This window comes from Ovis aries, chromosome 3 (assembly GCF_016772045.2).
Source record: "Ovis aries strain OAR_USU_Benz2616 breed Rambouillet chromosome 3, ARS-UI_Ramb_v3.0, whole genome shotgun sequence".
Taxonomy (NCBI): Eukaryota; Metazoa; Chordata; class Mammalia; order Artiodactyla; family Bovidae; genus Ovis; species Ovis aries.
In genome coordinates this window covers 169228070-169246854 of record NC_056056.1, presented here as the reverse complement: position 1 = coordinate 169246854, position 18785 = coordinate 169228070, and the positions used below count along the sequence as shown (strand labels likewise).

The 18785-nt window shown below is 37.5% G+C and overlaps 1 protein-coding gene and 1 pseudogene across 5 annotated transcripts in view; one reads left to right on the top strand and one right to left on the bottom strand.

The window, feature by feature from the left end:
- The window catches only part of ANKS1B (ankyrin repeat and sterile alpha motif domain containing 1B), a 1156475-nt gene that overhangs the window by 367231 nt on the left and 770459 nt on the right, over window positions 1–18785 (top strand). The gene's annotated exons all lie outside the window — the stretch shown is intronic.
- Window positions 8856–18081, bottom strand: LOC101120320 (DDB1- and CUL4-associated factor 13-like; annotated as a pseudogene).

The following is an 18785-nucleotide window of genomic DNA, read 5'->3' as shown; positions in this document are numbered from 1 at the left end:
TAGAAATGGTGAGAATGAAATGAAAGAAGTAACCCCAAATCATATGTTTTAAGTGTTTTTTTTTAATACCACTGAGGATGGTATCAATAATTTCTAGCTTCCATATCTATTTTTAGATACCCCCATGGGGCTAGGATGCTTAGATTAGGTTAATTTGGTGTTTGAGTGGAGCCTGAAATAGAATGCCACTTTTTTTGTTGTCATTAAAAAATAATCCTTAGGATAGAGGGGACCTTCTGAATAAAATCAGATCAAGTAACTCGGCAGAGTAGGATAATCAAGGACAAGTAGCAAGACTAAAGGGGACTGCAGAGTAAAGAAAATTTCCTGAATCTTGAGAGCTTTTAAAGCCTTCTCTAAGAAGCTTTATTCTTGATATTTATTTTTTTCATTTGGGCTCCTATACACATGGGGTTAGTAATTGGGAGTAGAGAACATATCTCAAGATGAAGATTCTTAGAACTAAGAGTGAAAATTAGTAATGATAATGCTTGTTATCTGAAAGACAGAGCTTGAATAACTATAGACAGAGGTTCCTAACATTGTACAGGAAGTGGTGATCAAAACCATACCTAAGAAAAAGAAAGGCAAAATGATTGTCTCAGGAGGCCTTACAAATAGCAGAGAAAAGAAAAGTGAAAGGAAAAGGAGAAAAGAAAAGATATAGCCATCTAAATGCAGAGTTCCAAAGAATAGCAAGAAGAGATAAAGACTTTCTAAGTGATCAATGCAAAGAAATAGAGGAAAACAACAGAATGGGAAAGACTAGAGATCTCTTCAAGAAAATTAGAGATACCAAGGGAACATTTCATGCAAAGATGAGCTCAATAAAGGACAGCAATGGAATGGACCTAACAGGAGCAGAAGATATTAAGAAGAGGTGGCAAGAATACACAGAAGAACTATACAAAAAGATCTTCATGACTCAGATTATCATGATGATGTGATCACTCACCTAGAGCCAGACATCCTGGAGTGAGAAGTCAAGTGGCCCTTAGGAAGCATCACTATGAGCAAAGCTAATGGAGTTGATGGAATTCCAGTTGCTGTTGCTGTTGCTAAGTCACTTCAGTCATGTCTGACTCTGTGTGACCCATGCTGTCTATGGAGATGGCAGCCCACCAGGCTCCCCCCGTCCCTGGGATTCTCCAGGCAAGAACACTGGAGTGTGTTGCCATTTCCTTCTCCAATGCATGAAAGTGAATAGTGAAAGGGAAATCGCTCAGTCAAGTCTGACTCTTAGCGACCCCATGGACTGCAGCCTACCAGGCTCCTCCATCCATGGGATTTTCCAGGCAAGAGTACTGGAGTGGGGTGCCATCGCCTTCTCCAAATGCAATTCCAGTTGAGCTATTTCAAACCCTAAAAGATGATGCTGTGAAAGTGCTGCACTCAATATGCCAGCAAATTTGGAAAGCTCAGCAGTGGCCACAGGACTAGAAAAGGTTAGTTTTCATTCCAATCCCAAAGAAATACAGTGCCAAAGAATGTTCAAACTACCACACAGTTACACTCATTTTACATGCTAGCAAAGTAATGCGCAAAATTCTCCAAGCTAGACTTAAACAGCACGTGAACCAAGAACTTCCAGATGTTCAACCTGGATTTCAAAAGGCAGAGGAACCAGAGACCAAATTGTCAACATCTGTGGGATCATAGAAAAAGCAAGAGAATCCAGAAAAACCCCTGCTTCATTGACTATGCTAAAGCCTTTGATTGTGTGGATCACAACAAACTGTGGAAAATTCCTCAAGAAATGGGAATACCAGACCACCTTACCTGCCTCCAGAGAAACCTGTTTGCAGGTCAAGAAGCAACAGTTAAAATCAGACATGGAACAATGGACTGGTTCCAAATTGGGAAAGGAGTACATAAAAGCTGTATATTGTCACTCTACTTATTTAACTTACATGAGCAGTACATCATGCAAAATTCTGGGATGGATGAAGCTGGAATCAAGATTGCTGGGAGAAATATCCATAACCTCAGATATACAGATGACACCAACCTTATGGCTTGATGAAGGTGAAAGAGCAGAGTGAAAAAGTTGGCTTAAAACTCAACATTCAGAAAACAAAGATTTTGGCATCCAGTCCCATCACTCTATGGCAAATAGATGGGGAAACAATGGAAACAGTGAGAGACTATTTTCTTGGGCTCCAAAATCAAGGCAGATGGTGACTGCAGCCATGAAATTAAAAGACACTTGCTCCTTGGAAGAAAAGCTCTAACCAACCTAGAGAGCATGTTAAAAAGCAGAGACATTACTTTGCCAACAAAGGTCCATCTAGTCAAAGCTATGGTTTTTCCAGTAGTCATGTGTGGATGTGAGAGTTGGACTGTAAAGAAGGCTGAGCACCAAAACTGATACTTTTGAACTGAGGTGTTGGAGAAGACTCTTGAGAATCCCTTGGACTGCAAGGAGATCCAGCCAGTCAATCCTAAAGGAAATCTCTGAATATTCATTCATTGGAAGAATTGATGGTCACCTGATGCGAAGAGCTCACCCATTAGAAAAGACCCTGATGCTGAGAGGGATTGAAGGCAGTAGGAGGAGGGGATGATGAAGGACAAGATATTTGGATGGCATTACCAACTCAATGGACATGAGTTTGATCAAGCTTCGGGAGATGGTGAAGAACATGGAAGCCTGGCGTGTTGCAGTCAGTGGGGTCACAAAGAGTCGAAAGCTACTTAACAGCAACAACGCTTCTTAAAAACACAGATTTGTACCCAACTTGTAAATTTTGATTAAGTAAATCCAGGGAGAAGATAGGAGTATGAATTTTGAGCTAGCACTGCTGGTGATTTCATGTAAATGCTGGTTATCCTTCCACTGCATTACGTAACCAGAATGTCTATGACTCCTATCATTTTATGGAGACATTGATAGAAATGTTACACAGGAAGCTCAGTGAACAGAGCACCATGGGAACTCCTGGAGATCTAAGTAATTGCATGTTCTTCATACCAAGTATTTTTTTAAATCTAATTGGTATTACTAAGCTCAATTTCTTCATCTTGTACACACAATTCTTTGTCAGACAAGCACTTGTTGAATAACAAAAATAAACGAAGATAGGAATGAAAGAAAGAGGGAAGGGAGAGAGAAGGAGGTAGGAAGGGAGGGAGGAAGAAGGAAATAACTTATCTTAGCATATCTTAATTTAGCAAATTCCATTTTTATGAATACCTGTTTATTCATTAAGACCTTAAAATCATCTGCTTAACTCAAAGAATTTTGGCAGGGACTGGTATCAAACTTCCTACTCTTTTGCCTCAATTTCTGTTTTAAAAATTGGGATAAAGATTTGCTCATTCTCAGGCTTCCCTGGGGGCTCAGATGGTAAAGAATCCTCCTGCAGTGCGGGAGACCTGGGTTCCATCACTGGGTTGGGAAGACCCCTGGAGGAGGGCACAGCAACCCACTCCAGGATTCTTGCCTGGATAATCCCCATGGACAAAGGAGCCTGGCGGGCTACAGTCCATGGGGTCACAAAGAGCTGGACATGACTGACCAACTAAGCATAGTCTTCTGTCATCCGTTGTTCTCATTGTGATTTCTGAAGAATTACAGAAGACATTAGCATGTTTAAGTTCTTTTAGTTGGTCCTGAGGTATAGTATATGTGGGCTGAAGACTTGGACTTCATTCATCTGGATGACATTGTGTGACCTATCTTGAGTTTCAATTCTTCTTTATAGTAAATGATAGTCTTTTTTATTTTCTTTGGAACAAGTGGAAGCAAAATTGGATGTGTTGATTCTTTCTGCTGGCTGTCATTTGTTAAAATAAAATTATTTTGTCTAAGAAGTTAGACAAGTTAGAGGGCACAGTAACCCACCCCAGTATTCTTGCTTGGAGAATCCTCATGGGCAGAGGACCCTGGCAGGCTACAATCCTTGGGGTAGCCTTTCCTGTCCTTATAACTATGAATATAACAAGAATAACAATGGTATAGGCTTTTTGTCACCCGTACTCTTGTCTGGAAAATCCCATGGACGGAGGAGCCTGGTGGGCTACAGTCCATGGGGTCGCTAAGAGTCGGACACGACTGAGCGACTTCACTTTCACTTTTCACTTTCATGCATTGGAGAAGGAAATGGCAACCCACTCCAGTGTTCTTGCCTGGAGAATCCCAGGGACGGGGGAGCCTGGTGGGCTGCCGTCTCTGGGGTTGCCCAGAGTCGGACACGACTGAAGCAACTTAGCAGCAGCAGCAACAATATTATATGTTAGGTATATAAATGATATAAATTTTCAGAGTCTTGAAGAAAATGGCCTAGTTTGGAAGATGAACACAACCCTGAATTATGTGTTCAGAATATTTTATAAAACAACCTTTAATTAACTCTATTTCACATCCTAATAGTAATTCTGAATTAGTGTTTGTTAACATAATGACTGTTGCACTAAAGTTGCTGAAAATTTACATGTGGTTTTTCCTGAAAGATTCTTGTTCAACTATGGGATGGTATATTTCTCTTTGAATGATTTTTCCATATAAATTTCCTTCTAATATGTCCAGTAATCTGGATTTTATATTTTTTATTATTTTTTTAAATTTTATAGATTATATTGCACAGTTAGGATTTAGGCATCTTGTAACTTATTGTGTGAATTAAAAACTAAGTTACTGATAGGGTGAAAAGAGAGAAGGAAATAGTTGAGGTTAGAGGGTGTTTTAAGCAAGGATTGAAGGATTCTAGTTGCTAGATGAGATATAATTATGAACAATGTCTGGTTAAAAGACAAGTAAATTGCTGCCTATTAATAATGACTTCTCCTCCATTTCCCCACTATTGTATTTCTCTCTTGTATGTTCTCTTGGCAGTTCTCCAGTATTATACTGTCACAGTTGGAATGATTTATTTAGTGTTTAAAGTCCTAGCTAGACTATTTTTCCCCCTATACTTATGTACTTAGCATGTAATAGGAACTCAATATTTGTAGAATGAATGCTTTTTTCAGCTTCTAGTAATCATATCTCTAGTATGTATGGGAGCTAATAATTGTTGAATGTCTGACCAAGGAAATACATATATATAACAAGGACAAAGGCAAAGACCACTATCTTTCCCAGAATATTACTTTCTGTATTGCTTTTAATTTTCACATATCTACTACCCACTCTTGTTCTGACTCCAGAATTTCTTCATTGGAGAGCACTGATGAGTAAATTGCCTTACTAATACTGACCCTCCAAGAAGATTTATGTTCTTAAAGAAGTTAATATCTGAAAGACTATATCAGTAAGATAAGATTTCATATTGATACACTTGTCAGAGATGGGAATGATATTTTGTGGAATGGAGAATGAGTTCCTTTTGCTTCTAAAACACACATTCATCAGAACTGATTCAAATGTATTCTTTTTAATGGCTGAGTAATACTCCATTGTGTATATGTACCACAGCTTTCTTTTTTTTTTTTAATTAATTTTATTTATTTATTTATTTATTTATTTTGATTTTACTTGTGTGTATGTTTTTTTTTTTTTTTTTTTTAGTTTTTATTTTTTAAATTTTAAAATCTTTAATTCTTACATGCATTCCCAAACATGAACCCCCTCCCACCTCCCTCCCCATAACATCTTTCTGGGTCATCCCCATGCACCAGCCCCAAGCATGCTGCATCCCGCGTCAGACACAGACTGGCGATTCAATTCACATGATAGTATACATGTTAGAATGTCATTCTCCCAAATCATCCCACCCTCTCCCTCTCCCTCTGAGTCCAAAAGTCCGTTATACACATCTGTGTCTCTTTCCCTGTCTTGCATACAGGGTCGTCATTGCCATCTTCCTAAATTCCATATATATGTGTTAGTATACTGTATTGGTGTTTTTCTTTCTGGCTTACTTCACTCTGTATAATCGGCTCCAGTTTCATCCATCTCATCAGAACTGATTCAAATGAATTCTTTTTAACGGCTGAGTAATACTCCATTGTGTATATGTACCACAGCTTTCTTATCCATTCATCTGCTGATGGACATCTAGGTTGTTTCCATGTCCTGGCTATTATAAACAGTGCTGCTGTAAGAATCGAATCGCCAGTCTATGTCCAATGCAGGATACAGCATGCTTGGGGCTGGTGCATGGGGATGACCCAGAGAGATGTTATGGGGAGGGAGGTGGGAGGGGGGTTCATGTTTGGGAATGCATGTACACCCGTGGTGGATTCATGTCAATGTATGGCAAAACCAATACAGTATTGTAAAGTAAAATAAAGTAAAAATAAAAATTAAAAAAAACACACACATTCATATTCCTGCCCCCCCTCTTTTTTCCATAGATGTTTTTTGAGCACCTAATTGCTAAATTATTGGAATTAGCAAAATGGTAGAAAGTGATGTGAGGGAAAGGGTCATTTGGTGGAGAATCTTCCAAGACCAGCAGAGGAATTTGGATCTGACATTTCATGCCAAGGAAATATTGCTTTCTTCAGCTAGACAGTGACAGCAAAATTTCCATATGTTATTTAGTTAAAGTCAGTGGAACAAACTTTAATGGTATGCTTTTGTATATTTCATGCTTATCTTTAAGAAGACTAAACACAAATTAGGAAATGCTAGACCAATTGTTTTAGCTAAGCAATAGAAATTCAGTATTGTCCTGCACTGGGCAGCACAGTCTGATATTTTTATTTGATTATATTATATAAGTCAAATATTGTTGTTACAGGTTTATATAATTCACTTAACTATCATTTTAAGAGTTATTTGCAGCATAAGAAAACATCAGAGAAAGGCATAAAAGCAGAGCTCAAAAACAAAACCAACTCTCGTATAAACATTTTTTGAAATTCCTTATTTGTTTTACATGAAGTAAAACTATAGTAAGTACAGCATAACCTCTTTACCTTCTACCTTTAAAGACTACTTCTCTGGAATGTATTAATAATTCTGAGATATATGTTAAGTGAAAAAGAAAAAAGTGCTTGATAGTTTAGAATATTTGAACAGTCTATTTCCAACAGATATTTTTTTAGTGTACATAGAACTTGGGAATAATTCATTACTCAGTAACACTTAGTTCAATTCACTAAACATTTAAGGCTGAAATGTTAGTATGATGAACATGAAAGGCTCTTTGCCACTCAGTAGAGTACTCGTATTCTGTCTCCTCCGGATACTCTTTCAGAGTCACCCACTACCTCATATAAAGCCTTAACAGGCTAGAAAAGAGCATCCCATCTTGGATAGATTCAGCCCCCAGACAGAACTATTGCTTGGTTATAGTGTTCAGGCTAGAATTTCAGTCTCCAAATGCCTCCTGGGCCTGGCATCTCACAATCATACATAGCACCTCTGGGTGTTCACTTTAGTTCCCATGTTCTTCCTGGGTTTTTGATGCTATTGTTGTTCATTTATAAAATCATGGTCATTTCTCTGGGCAGAAAAACTTCTTAAGATTAGAGCTTTTATTTTATATCAAAAGAAAATAACAGAATGAATGACTGAACAGTAACATGCATTTTTTTTCATGTGTTAACTCATATAATCCTCAAAAGAGTCCTTTGATGTAGGTTTTATTATATTAAATCACTAAGATTTAGAAAATAATGTTTAGTGGTTGGGTGATTTGCTTAAAGTTAAAAAGCTAAATGGCAAAAGAACAAACTTAGATGCAAGAATAGACGCCTTAGGTTTAGTTCTGACATCAAACAGCAAGCAACGTTTAATAGCCCACTTATTCCTTTGCCTCGAAACAGTAAGTCATCTGAACAACCAAAGCTCATCCAACCCCATAAGGTGCCCACCAAGGAACACAGAGAGCTGGCTCGAAGTGGTTATTTGAATAATTTAAGGGAGTATTTTCTGTATTTTGTTTCCCTTTGGGGTTTCTATGTCCTAAAGGGAAAAATTCAAGAAGTAAAATGAAGGAAAAGTTCTGAGCTTACTTTATCCCTTATGAAATAAAGGAATCAATAAATGTTGGTTGAATGTTGAATATATTTGCTATACTCAGAAGTTAGGTATGTGCTACAACACTTTAACCTGGGAGATAGAAAAGAAAAGCAAGAAGTCTTCTTGTTTTTCTGATATAGAAATAGGGCTAGCCGATGAGTGCCTTAAAGGAACCTATTTTTGTGCTTTCAAAAAGAAAGGATCAAGTAATTAAAATGTCTTATGCAATTAAGAGTATTTTAGGAGTATATCAATAGTTCTATGAATTACAGTAATTTTCTTTCTCACTTCCAGTAAGTTTACCCAATGATAAATGGAGCCACATAACCAAAGAGACAGATAATTTACCTATGGCTCAGAGGAGAGCTACAAGAATAGTCAAATAACTAGAAATTGTTTTGCAGAGGAAGGGATAAAATAGCAGGCTTTTTATCCTGAGGAAGGACTTTTGAAAAAGCATTTTTGAAAACTGGACAGAAAATAAATACAATTGAAAAAAAAATCTGATCTAATTCTTCTATGTGTCATATGGAATCCTAGGAAGAATCATTGCAATAATTATCCAAAGTAACATTCAATGTAGCAAAAGAGATGTTTGGTCTTAAATGTAAATGCGTTTAAGTGTAGAATGCCCAAATTAACAGGTCAAAGGAAAAGTATTAATATGTGTGCACTTTCTAACAGTAAAAAAATAGGCTAGTTTGTAAATACTGTATTCTTCAATGAAGAAAACAAAGATCAAGAATAAAATGTTGGATAGTCTTATCAACCAGGTCACCTTTAAAGACTGCTTTTCAGGATAGCAAAAATGTGCAACAATTAAACTTGACACATGTAACTAAAACATTCATTGTTATACTAGCAGCAGTACTTTTATTAATAGAGTTCACAATTCAAAGCACAACAAAGGATTATATATTAGTATTGGTGGGAATACCAAATATTATCTCACAACTGCCACAATGTATTTGTTCTTATCTGACACAATCTGCACAGATCCAGGCTTGCTGTGTTTGATACAATTCAGTTCTTTCATCAATGAGCTTCTTTCATGATGTGCTGTTCCTGAATCTGACTGGAGACAGATTTTGGTAGATACTGGTGATGAGAGATACGTTTTATGTGAGGATGATGTTGAAGTTTCTCCTTTAACTTCTGGTTATAATCTGTGGCTGCTTTCTCTCATAATGTAAGCACCTAACTTTTCAGAAGCATTAGCTTTCCACAGATGAATGTTCATTTCATCAGATCCACACATAATGTACTTGCTGTCAGAAGTCCATTTCACACAGATAACGTGTTGCATTCTCTTTGTGTGATAGACTTCCTTGCTTCTGCTTTTGTCCACAGGAAAGATTCGAATAGATTTGTCAAAGCTAGCAGACACAAACTCTTTCCCATTGGGTGAGTAACCCACATCGAGTACTGCAGACACATGATGCATATGTGCCGTTATAAGAACGTGCAGCGCATGCATATAAAAAGTATGTAAGTTATAATCTTTGCTGCAGTAAAAACAAAAGCTTCCGCAGGGTTCCAGCAAATTCTATTTGTTCTCATATCTAAGATGACCTTTTTCAGAGGAGTAGCTTGCCTCGTATCATACAGTGCTATATTCCTGTCAGAAGAACAACTTCCCAAGAGAAATGTCTCAATTGGGTTAAATTTAACACTGCTTATACTGTCAAATCCTCAAGTCATTGAACATATAGGATTGGTTCTTTGTTCATCCCAAATGTCTATTTGCTGTCCACATGTGGAAAAACAGATTTTTCCAGTGATGATCAATCCCTGTATATGCTGTCTTTCCTAGTATTGTAGGCAATGGTTCCTCCTCTTCTCCATAGCTTCGTCCATCCATTTTCCATTGTTTGGCAGTTTTGTCATCATCAACAGTAAAAAATCAAAGTCTCACAAAAGTGAGTACATATTCCTCGTACAAAAAGACCTTTATGTGCTTGTATTGTATGAATACATTTTCATTTAGCGAACTTCCAAATTTTAACCTATCTCCATCACATTCCCCAGAAAGGACATTAGCCAGACTCTCTGGATGCTTTGCCCAGCAACTGACTCCATTTCAGTGATCATCCAGGGAAGCAAGGAATGATTTTGCAAATACCTGTTCCAGTTTGGTAGCATTTAAAGCTCTTACATATTCCTGCTGCTGCTGCTGCTGCTGCTGCTGCTAAGTCATTTCAGTTGTGTCCGACTCTGTGCGACCCCATAGACAGCAGCCCACCAGGCTCCCCTGTCCTTGGGATTCTCCAGGCAAGAGCACTGGAGTGGATTGCCATTTCCTTCTCCAATGCATGAAAGTGAAAAGTGAAAGTGAAGTTGCTCAGTCGTGTCCAACCCTCAACGACCCCATGGACTTCAGCCTTCCAGGCTCTACCGTCCATGGGATTTTCCAGGCAAGAGTACTGGAGTGGGGTGCCATTTCCTTCTCTGCTTACATATTCCTGTGGGATCTCAAAATGATGTAAAGTAGGCTCATGGTTTCTTGGTACTCTCTGTAAGTCCAACTTGATTTCACAGATGTAGTTGTCTGGGTTCATGCTCAGAATCTTTACTTGTATCTTGCTGCTAATTGTCTCCTAATCTCATGAGCTTTCATCTCTAGGTCCCGTTGCCAGGGCCTCCTCCACCAACACATGCCACTTCTCCCAAGTTCCTTCTTTTATTAATTTCTAATTTTATTATTTTTGGTCACAGAATATATTTTGTATGACTTCATTCCTTTCAAATTTATTTGTACTTATTTTGTGGTCTAACATACAGTTTATTCTGGAGAATGTTCCATGTTCACATAAGAATACTGTGCCTTTGGTGGAATGCCCTATAGCTAGATGTCTGTTAGATCTAGTTGGTGCTGTTCAAGTCTTCTTTTTGCTTCTTGATCTTCTGACTAATTGTTCTATTCATTATTAAAAGTGGAATACTCAATGCACTGACTGTTATTGTTGGATTGTGTATTTTCCCCTTCAATTCTGTCAGTTTTTGTCTCATGTGTTTTAGGACTCTCTTAAGTGCATGTGTGTTTATATGTTTTGTTCTCCTAATGGATTGACCATTTTAGCTTTATGAATATATAAAATGTTCTATTTTAAATCTCTAGTAACAATTTCTGTCTTAGAGCTTCTTTCGTTCAGTGTTAGCATAGTCACTTTCTATTTCTTTGGGTTATTGTTCTTATGGTATATCTTTTTCTGTCTTTTTACATTAAATCTATTAGTGCCCTAGAAGATAAAGCATGTCTCTTGTAGATGCTATGTAACTGGATCATTAAAAAACAAACAAAAAAAACCTATCCTGCCAACATTGCCTTTGGTTTGGAGTGTTGTGTACACTTACAATTAATATAATTATCAATAAGGTAGGACTTAATCTCCTTAATAAAATGGAAGCATTTTATTATTTGTTTTCTGTGTATTATATACTTTCTCTTTTCTTTCCTTTTCTCATTTATATCTTTCCTTTGTGTTAAAGAGGACTTCCCTGGTGGCTCAGACGGTAAAGCATTTTTCTACAATGCGAGAGACCTGGGTTCGATCCCTGGGTTGGGAAGATCCCCTGGAGAAGGAAATGGCAATCCACTCCAGTACTATTGCCTGGAAAATCCCATGGACAGAGGAGCCTGGTAGGCTACAGTCTATGGGATAGCAAAGAGTCGGACACGACTGAGCGACTTCACTTCACTTCACTTTGTGTTAAAGGTAGATTTTCTAGTTTACCATTTTAATTCCCTTGGAGTTTCTTGCATTATTTCTGTTATTGTTGCTATTTTCTTAGTGGGTCATTATAATTAATCAGTTCAGTTCAGTCACTCAGTTCTGTCTGACTCTTTGCAACCCCATGAACTGCAGTACACCAGGCCTCCCTGTCCATCACCAACTCCCGGAGCCTACCCAAACTCATGTCCATTGAGTCGATGATGCCATCCAACCATCTTATCCTCTGTTGTCCCCTTCTCCTCCTGTTTTCAATCTTTCCCAGCATCATGGTCTTTTCAGATGACTCAGCTCTGCGCATCAGGTGGCCAAAGTATTAGAATTTCAGCTTCAACATCCTTCAGTCCTACCAATGAACACCCAGGACTGATCTCCTTTAGGATGGACTGGTTGGATCTCCTTGCAGTCCAAGGGACTCACAAGAGTCTTCTCCAACACCACAATTCAAAAGCATCAATTCTTTGGTGCTCAGCTTTCTTTATACTCCTACTCTCACATCCATACATGACTACTGGAAAAACCATAGCCTTGACTAGATGGACCTTTGTTGAGAAAGTAATGTCCCTGCTTTTTAATATGCTGTCTAGTTTGGACATAACTTTCCTTCCAAGGAGTAAGCATCTTTTAATTTAATGGTTGCAATCACCATCTGCAGTGATTTTAGAATCACCAAAAATAAAGTCAGCCACTGCTTCCACTGTTTCCTCATCTATTTCCCACGAAGTGATGGGACCAGATGCCATGATCTTCATTTTCTGAATGTTGAGCTTTAAGCCAACTTTTTCACTCTCCTCTTTCACCTTCATCAAGAGGCTTTTTAGCTCCTCTTCACTTTCTGCCATAAGGGTGGTGTCATCTGCATATCTGAGGTTATTGATATTTCTCCCAGCAATCTTGATTCCAGCTTGTGCTTCCTCTAGTCCAGCGTTTCTCATGATGTTCTTTGCATATAAATTAAATAAGCAGGATGACAATATACAGCCTTGACATACTCCTTTTCCTATTTGGAACTAGTCTGTTGTTCCATGTCCAGTTCTAACTGTTGCTTCCTGACCTGCATACAGGTTTCTCAAGAGGCAACTCAGGTGATCTGGTATTCCCATCTCTTTCAGAATTTTCCACAGTTTATTGTGATCCACACAATCAAAGGCTTTGGCATAGTCAATAAAGTTTTTCTGGAATTCTCTTGCTCTTTTGATGATCCAGCAGATGTTGGCAATTTGATCTCTGGTTTCTCTAACTTTTCTTAATCCACCTTGAACATCTGGAAGTTCATGGTTCATGTGTTGTTGAAGCCTGGCTTGGAGAATTTTGAACATTACTAGCGTGTGAGAGGAATGCAATTGTGAGGTCGTTTGAGCATTCTTTGGCATTACCTTTCTTTGGGATTGGAATGAAAACTGAACTTTTCCAGTCCTGTGGCCCCTGTTGAGTTTTCCAAATTTGCTGACATATTGAGTGCAGCACTTTCACAGCATCCACCTTTAGGATTTGAAATAGCTCAACTGGAATTCCATCACCTCCCCTAGCTTTGTTCATAGTGATGCTTCATAAGGCCTACTTGACTTCAGGTTGATGACTTAAAACAATCTATTTTGAATGAATACCAACATAATCTCAATAGTATTCAAAAACTTTGCTCCAGTATTGCTTCATTTCTTATCCCCTTTTGAGTTATTTTCATACAACTCTATATTTCATTACATATTTTTACATTATAAACAATCAACCCACATTTATAGTTATTGTTTTATGCAGTTGTTTTTAAATCAAATATGAGGTGAAAAGAATTAAAAATAATAATACATTCCTATTGTGTTTCGTATTTACCTATGTAGCTACTTTACCTATGCCCTTTATTTCTTCATGTGGACTTGAGTTGTTCTGTAGTGTTCCTCTGTTTTGGGTTGAAAGTCTTTTAGTATTCTGCCAATACAGGAGACATAAGAGATGTGGGTTCAATTCCTGATTTGGGGAGATCTCCTGGAGGAGAGCATGGCAACTCACTTCAGTATTCTTGACGGGAGAATCCCATGGATAGAGGAGCCTGGTGTGCTATGTAGTCCATGGTGTTGCAAAGGGTTGGACGTTACTGAAGCGACCTGGCATGTACATGGACACAGTTCTTTCTTTTTTTTTTTTAGGACACAGCTACTAGTGCTTCTCTAAATTTTTGTTTATCTGGAAATGTCTTAATTTCTCTTGAGTTTCTGAAGTATAGTTTTGCTGAATATAGAATTCTTGGTAGAAAGTTTTTTTCTTCCAGGATTTTGAATGTTTCAACTCATTGGCCCTGGACTCCATGATTTATGAAAAGTTAGCTATTAATCTTACTGTGGATCCCTTCTACAAGATGAATCATTTTTCTCTAGTTTATGTCTCATGAGTCTGTCTTTGTTATTCAACACTTTGACTATGTGTCTATGTGTAGATCTCTTTAAATTTCTCTTTCATGAAGTTTGTTGAACGTTTTGGATATTTAGATTCATTTTTTTCTTCAAATGTGGATTAAATTCTACACAAATTGCTTTTCATTTTGGTTAATTTCCAGATTTCTCTGAAAATGTATTTTTAACATTTTTTTGTGAATATTCTTGTTGCTTTTATGGTGGAGTAGATTTTCAGAGATATTTATTTCTTCTAGAAGTGCTTCTTGCCTGCCTTTAGAAGAGCCAAAAATTGAGTCATATTTAAAGTTAATGTTAAGCTGAACCAATAAGCAGATAAACTCAGATAAAGCAGAGTACTGGCAAGGAGTTTACTGATAGGTGAAATAAAGTAGATAAGATTGGTAAGCTAAAGGCTAAACTAAAAAGTTTTATTCTGAGTAAAACTGTTTGGAAGGTACTCGAGTTCACTGACCATGAGTAATATGAGAATAATGATGTTTGAAGATTATTGTAATGGTTTTATGTAGAGTGAAAAGAAGTGAAGCTGTATAAGAAAGGAGATGAGTTTAGTGGCAGTGCCAATAATGCACATGTGTGATGCCAAGGCATGTCTTAATATGTCTTAACAAGGCAGCTATTGACATAGAAACACAAGGGTAGATCAGTCATAGGATTTGGTGGTGGACTGAATCTGTGGAGGAAGAGAATAAATGAGTTTCAAAAGATATAAATATTGCTGCTCTGCTTCATAAAGATGATGGTAGAGTAATGTTAATGAGGATAATGAAAAAGCAGATGTGTGGCAAATTTTTATTTTGACATCTTATTTAACTAAGTTTCTTCTTAAACTTCTTGTACCAGGCATGTGATCATAAAAAGTAAATTAATAGTTGTGTTGTATTTTAAAAACAGGGTCTAATACCATCAAAAGCTAAATAGTATTATGAGGCTTCCTAAATCACATTAATTTAGAAAAAAGAGAAGAAAAGGAAAGTTGTTTTTTTTTTTTTAAATTCTAAAGATATTCCAAGATGTTTATTGTGTTAACTTACTTTTCTAACGTGTGATTCTCTGGCAAAGCAGATGTAAACAATCTACTGTTTTGTTAGTACAAAAAAATTGAGATTTAATTACTGTGTGTAGAAATGATAGGTTCATAGCCTTGAATGTGTATTAATAGAATGTTTTAATAATGTATCTTTTATAAGTGAAAGAGTCTTGGGTTCAAATTTCTCACTTCTTAGAACACAATGCTTTTTTTTTTGGTCAGCATGTGGATTCATTGTTTTTCAAATGATTTTCCTCTTTTATTTTCCCGTAGCCCTTGAGGAGAAAAAGGCAATAAAAATGAAATGACTATCAATGAGATGATTGCTTTAATCTCTGTAATTGAGAAATGTCCATTCCTGTGTGGGATCAAAGTCAGATTTCTGAACTCTTCCCTAACCTATAAACGTTTTTCATTGTTCACTTCTGTATGTACGTCTAATAAGGGAGATAGTAGTACATATTCTCATGTTGCCCTTGTACTATAGTCTTCTTCAATAATATTTTAAATAATTGTGTTATTCATCAGTGTTTATGTTCTTCCAGATTTTTCAAGACATTAAATTACAGGGACTTCCCTGGTGATCCAGTGGTTAAGACTCTATGCTTCCAACAAAAGGGTCTCCTTGGGGAGGCATTGGAATCCTTAGGAAGTAGAACAGCTATTATGAGATTCATATTTTTATTTGACAAATATTTACTGGATGATTACTGTTGTCCTCTAATAAGGCTATAGTCTGGAGCTATAACACCTAATTTTAGGGATGATATGAAGCTATAGAGGACTTCCCTGGTGGCTCAGACAGTAAAGCATCTGTCTACAATGCGGGAGACCTGGGTTCAATCCCTGGGTTGGGAAGATCCCCTGGAGAAGGAAATGGCAACCCACTCCAGTACTATTGCCTGGAAAAGGGGGTTTCCTTGGTGGCTTAGTGGTAAAAGATCTGCCTGCCAAAGCAGGAGATGTGGGTTTGATCTCTCAGTCAGGAAGATTCCCTGGAGAAGGAAATGGCAACTCACTCTAGTATTATTGCCTGGAAAATCCCATGGACAGAGGAGCCTGGTGGGCTACAGTCCAAGGGGTCACAAAGAGTCAGACATGACATAGTGACTAAACAACAACAACATGAAGATATAGATTGCAAACTTGACCACTCTATGGGGGTGTTATAAAGTGCCTACAATTTCATACAGGCACAAAGCTTGTCTGTGACTGACAGGCTGGCTAAGTTGCTTCAGTCATGTCCAACTCTTTGTGACCCTCTGGACTATAGCCCCCCAAGGTCCTCTGTACATGGGGATTTTCCAGGCAAGAATACTGGAGTGGGTTGCCATGCCTTTCTCCAGGGGATCTTCCTGACCCACAGATTGAACTCATATCTCTTAGTCTCCTGCATTGACAGGTGGATTCTTTACCACTAGCACCACCTGAGAAGCTTGTTTGTAGATTATATAAATCACGGGTCCTATATATCCATATCCATTTTTATCATTTTCAAATGTATATGTTTTGCTATGATTAATAAAGTAGAAATTTATTGTCACTCTTTGCTCATGTATTTGTTTCAAACAACAAATTCTAAAAGTATAACTTATCTACTGGAGTTGGGCAGAGAATGCAGGATTCTTTTTCTCTGCTTCATCTTTCCATGTGGAGAGACACTGATCAGTTTAACTGGGTTTCTCTCTGCTCCTACTCATTCCTCAAGAGAGTTAATGTGATATGTAAATTTGGGAACAGGAAATGAGCATTGTCCTTTTGATCTTCTCATCTGCAAAGAGTATGTGTAGTTGAGCTTAGTAGTAAGGATCCTATCTGTCCAGGCTTGGGAGACCTGAGGCTAAGTCTGTCTAATTCTGGGATGTACTAGTAAAAAGCCTATATTGCTTTGTACCTAAGCCATGTTCTCTAGTATCTTCTCTGTTGCTCACCAGTGTTGACATTTTAATCCATTTGCCTGAGTTTTTATCCATGGTTTGGCTAACTGCAGGCTCTGAGCCAAATCTGACCCACGCAGGCCAAATCTGGCAAGGCTCCTCTGTTTACATCTTTACATGTGTGTGTCTCTGTATTGCTACAACAGCAGCTTTGAATGGTTGCAACAGAAATCATATGGCCTGAAAAGCTAAAATATTTATTCTCTGGCCCTTTGCAGAAAAGATTTGTCAACCCCTAGACTCCTATCTATAATTTGGGCAGAGGATGAAGATGTTATTTATTACACTCCCAAAATTTCTAAATTAATTCTGATATTACAATATAGGAATTTATAAAAATTTTTCCTTTGAAAAACATGCTTTATCATTCAAAATGGTAGAAACCCTTTGTATAAAAACGGAATGGACTTAGAGATGAGAGACTGCTATTTAAGTAACAGAAGGATGAGTTGATGAAGTTTGGACTAGTTTGGTGATTATAAAAATAGAAAAATAATACTGGGTTTAGGAGTTATTATGCAATGCAAGTTTTATAAAAATTGATGACTGCTTCTTTATGATAACAGTAAGCATGACAGAACAGGAGAAAGAATAATGTCTCCAAGAGTTTGAACCTAGGTGACTGGATGAATGTCCTAGGAGCAGTATGTAATGTATTTTCTTATTTTGACTGCCTTGCCTTTGACCCTGTAAGTCACACATTCACTAACATCAGGAATAAAGACCCAAAAACTAGTTATAGTAGTCACCCCAGACTCTTCACTATTACCAGACCTATCAAACTGGACATATGACTATGTAACTTTAACATCAGTCTAGCAGTTTGTTCTTATAAACTTGGTGATGCCCTTTGTGTTCTCATTAAGTCTCAGTTATTTTTCTAATAGGTTTGTCTCCTTGCTCTCTATACCTAGTTGTGAATACTTTTACGTATGTATTGGATTGGCCAAAAAGTTACTTTGCTTTTTAAGAAAACATAAAAAACATATTTTTCATTTTCATCACAAATTTCATTGAACAACATATTCACTGTTACCTTCTGCCATTTTCTGGGCGACTTCATAGTTCCATCTTACACAGATTTTTTTTTTTCTTTTTGGGCAAAAAACTGTTCCAAGTTCCTTTTTACAGTCTTCCAGGAAATTGAAATTTTTTCCATTAAGACAGTTTTGTAAAGACTGAAATAAATGGAAATTTGAAGGTGTAATGTCTAGCCAACACAGCAGATGAATCAGAACTTCCCAGCTAAGCTGTAACATTTTTTGCCTGGTCATCAGAGAAACATTCAGTCTTGCATTATTCCTGATGGATGCTTGTTGTTGCTGTTCAGTCGCTCAGTCGTGTCCAATTCTCTGCAACCCTATGGACTACACCATGCCAGTCTTCCCTGTCCTTCACCATCTCCCAGAATTTGATCAAACTCATGTCCACTGAGTCAGTGATGCCATCCAACCATCTCATCCTCTGTTTACCCCTTTTCTTCCCACCGTCAATCTTTCCCAGCATCAAGGTCTTTTATAATGAGTCGGTTCTTCGCATCAAGTGACCAAAGTATTAGAGCTTCAGCTTCAGCCTCAGTCCTTCCAATGAATATTCAACTGATTTCCTTTAGGATTGACTGGTTTGACTTCCTTGCAGTCCAAGGGACTCTCAAGTCTTTTCTAACACCACAATTCAAAAGCATTAATTCTTCAATGCTCAGCCTTCTTTATGGTCCAACTCTAACGTCCATACATGACTACTGGAAAAATCATAGCTTTGACTTCT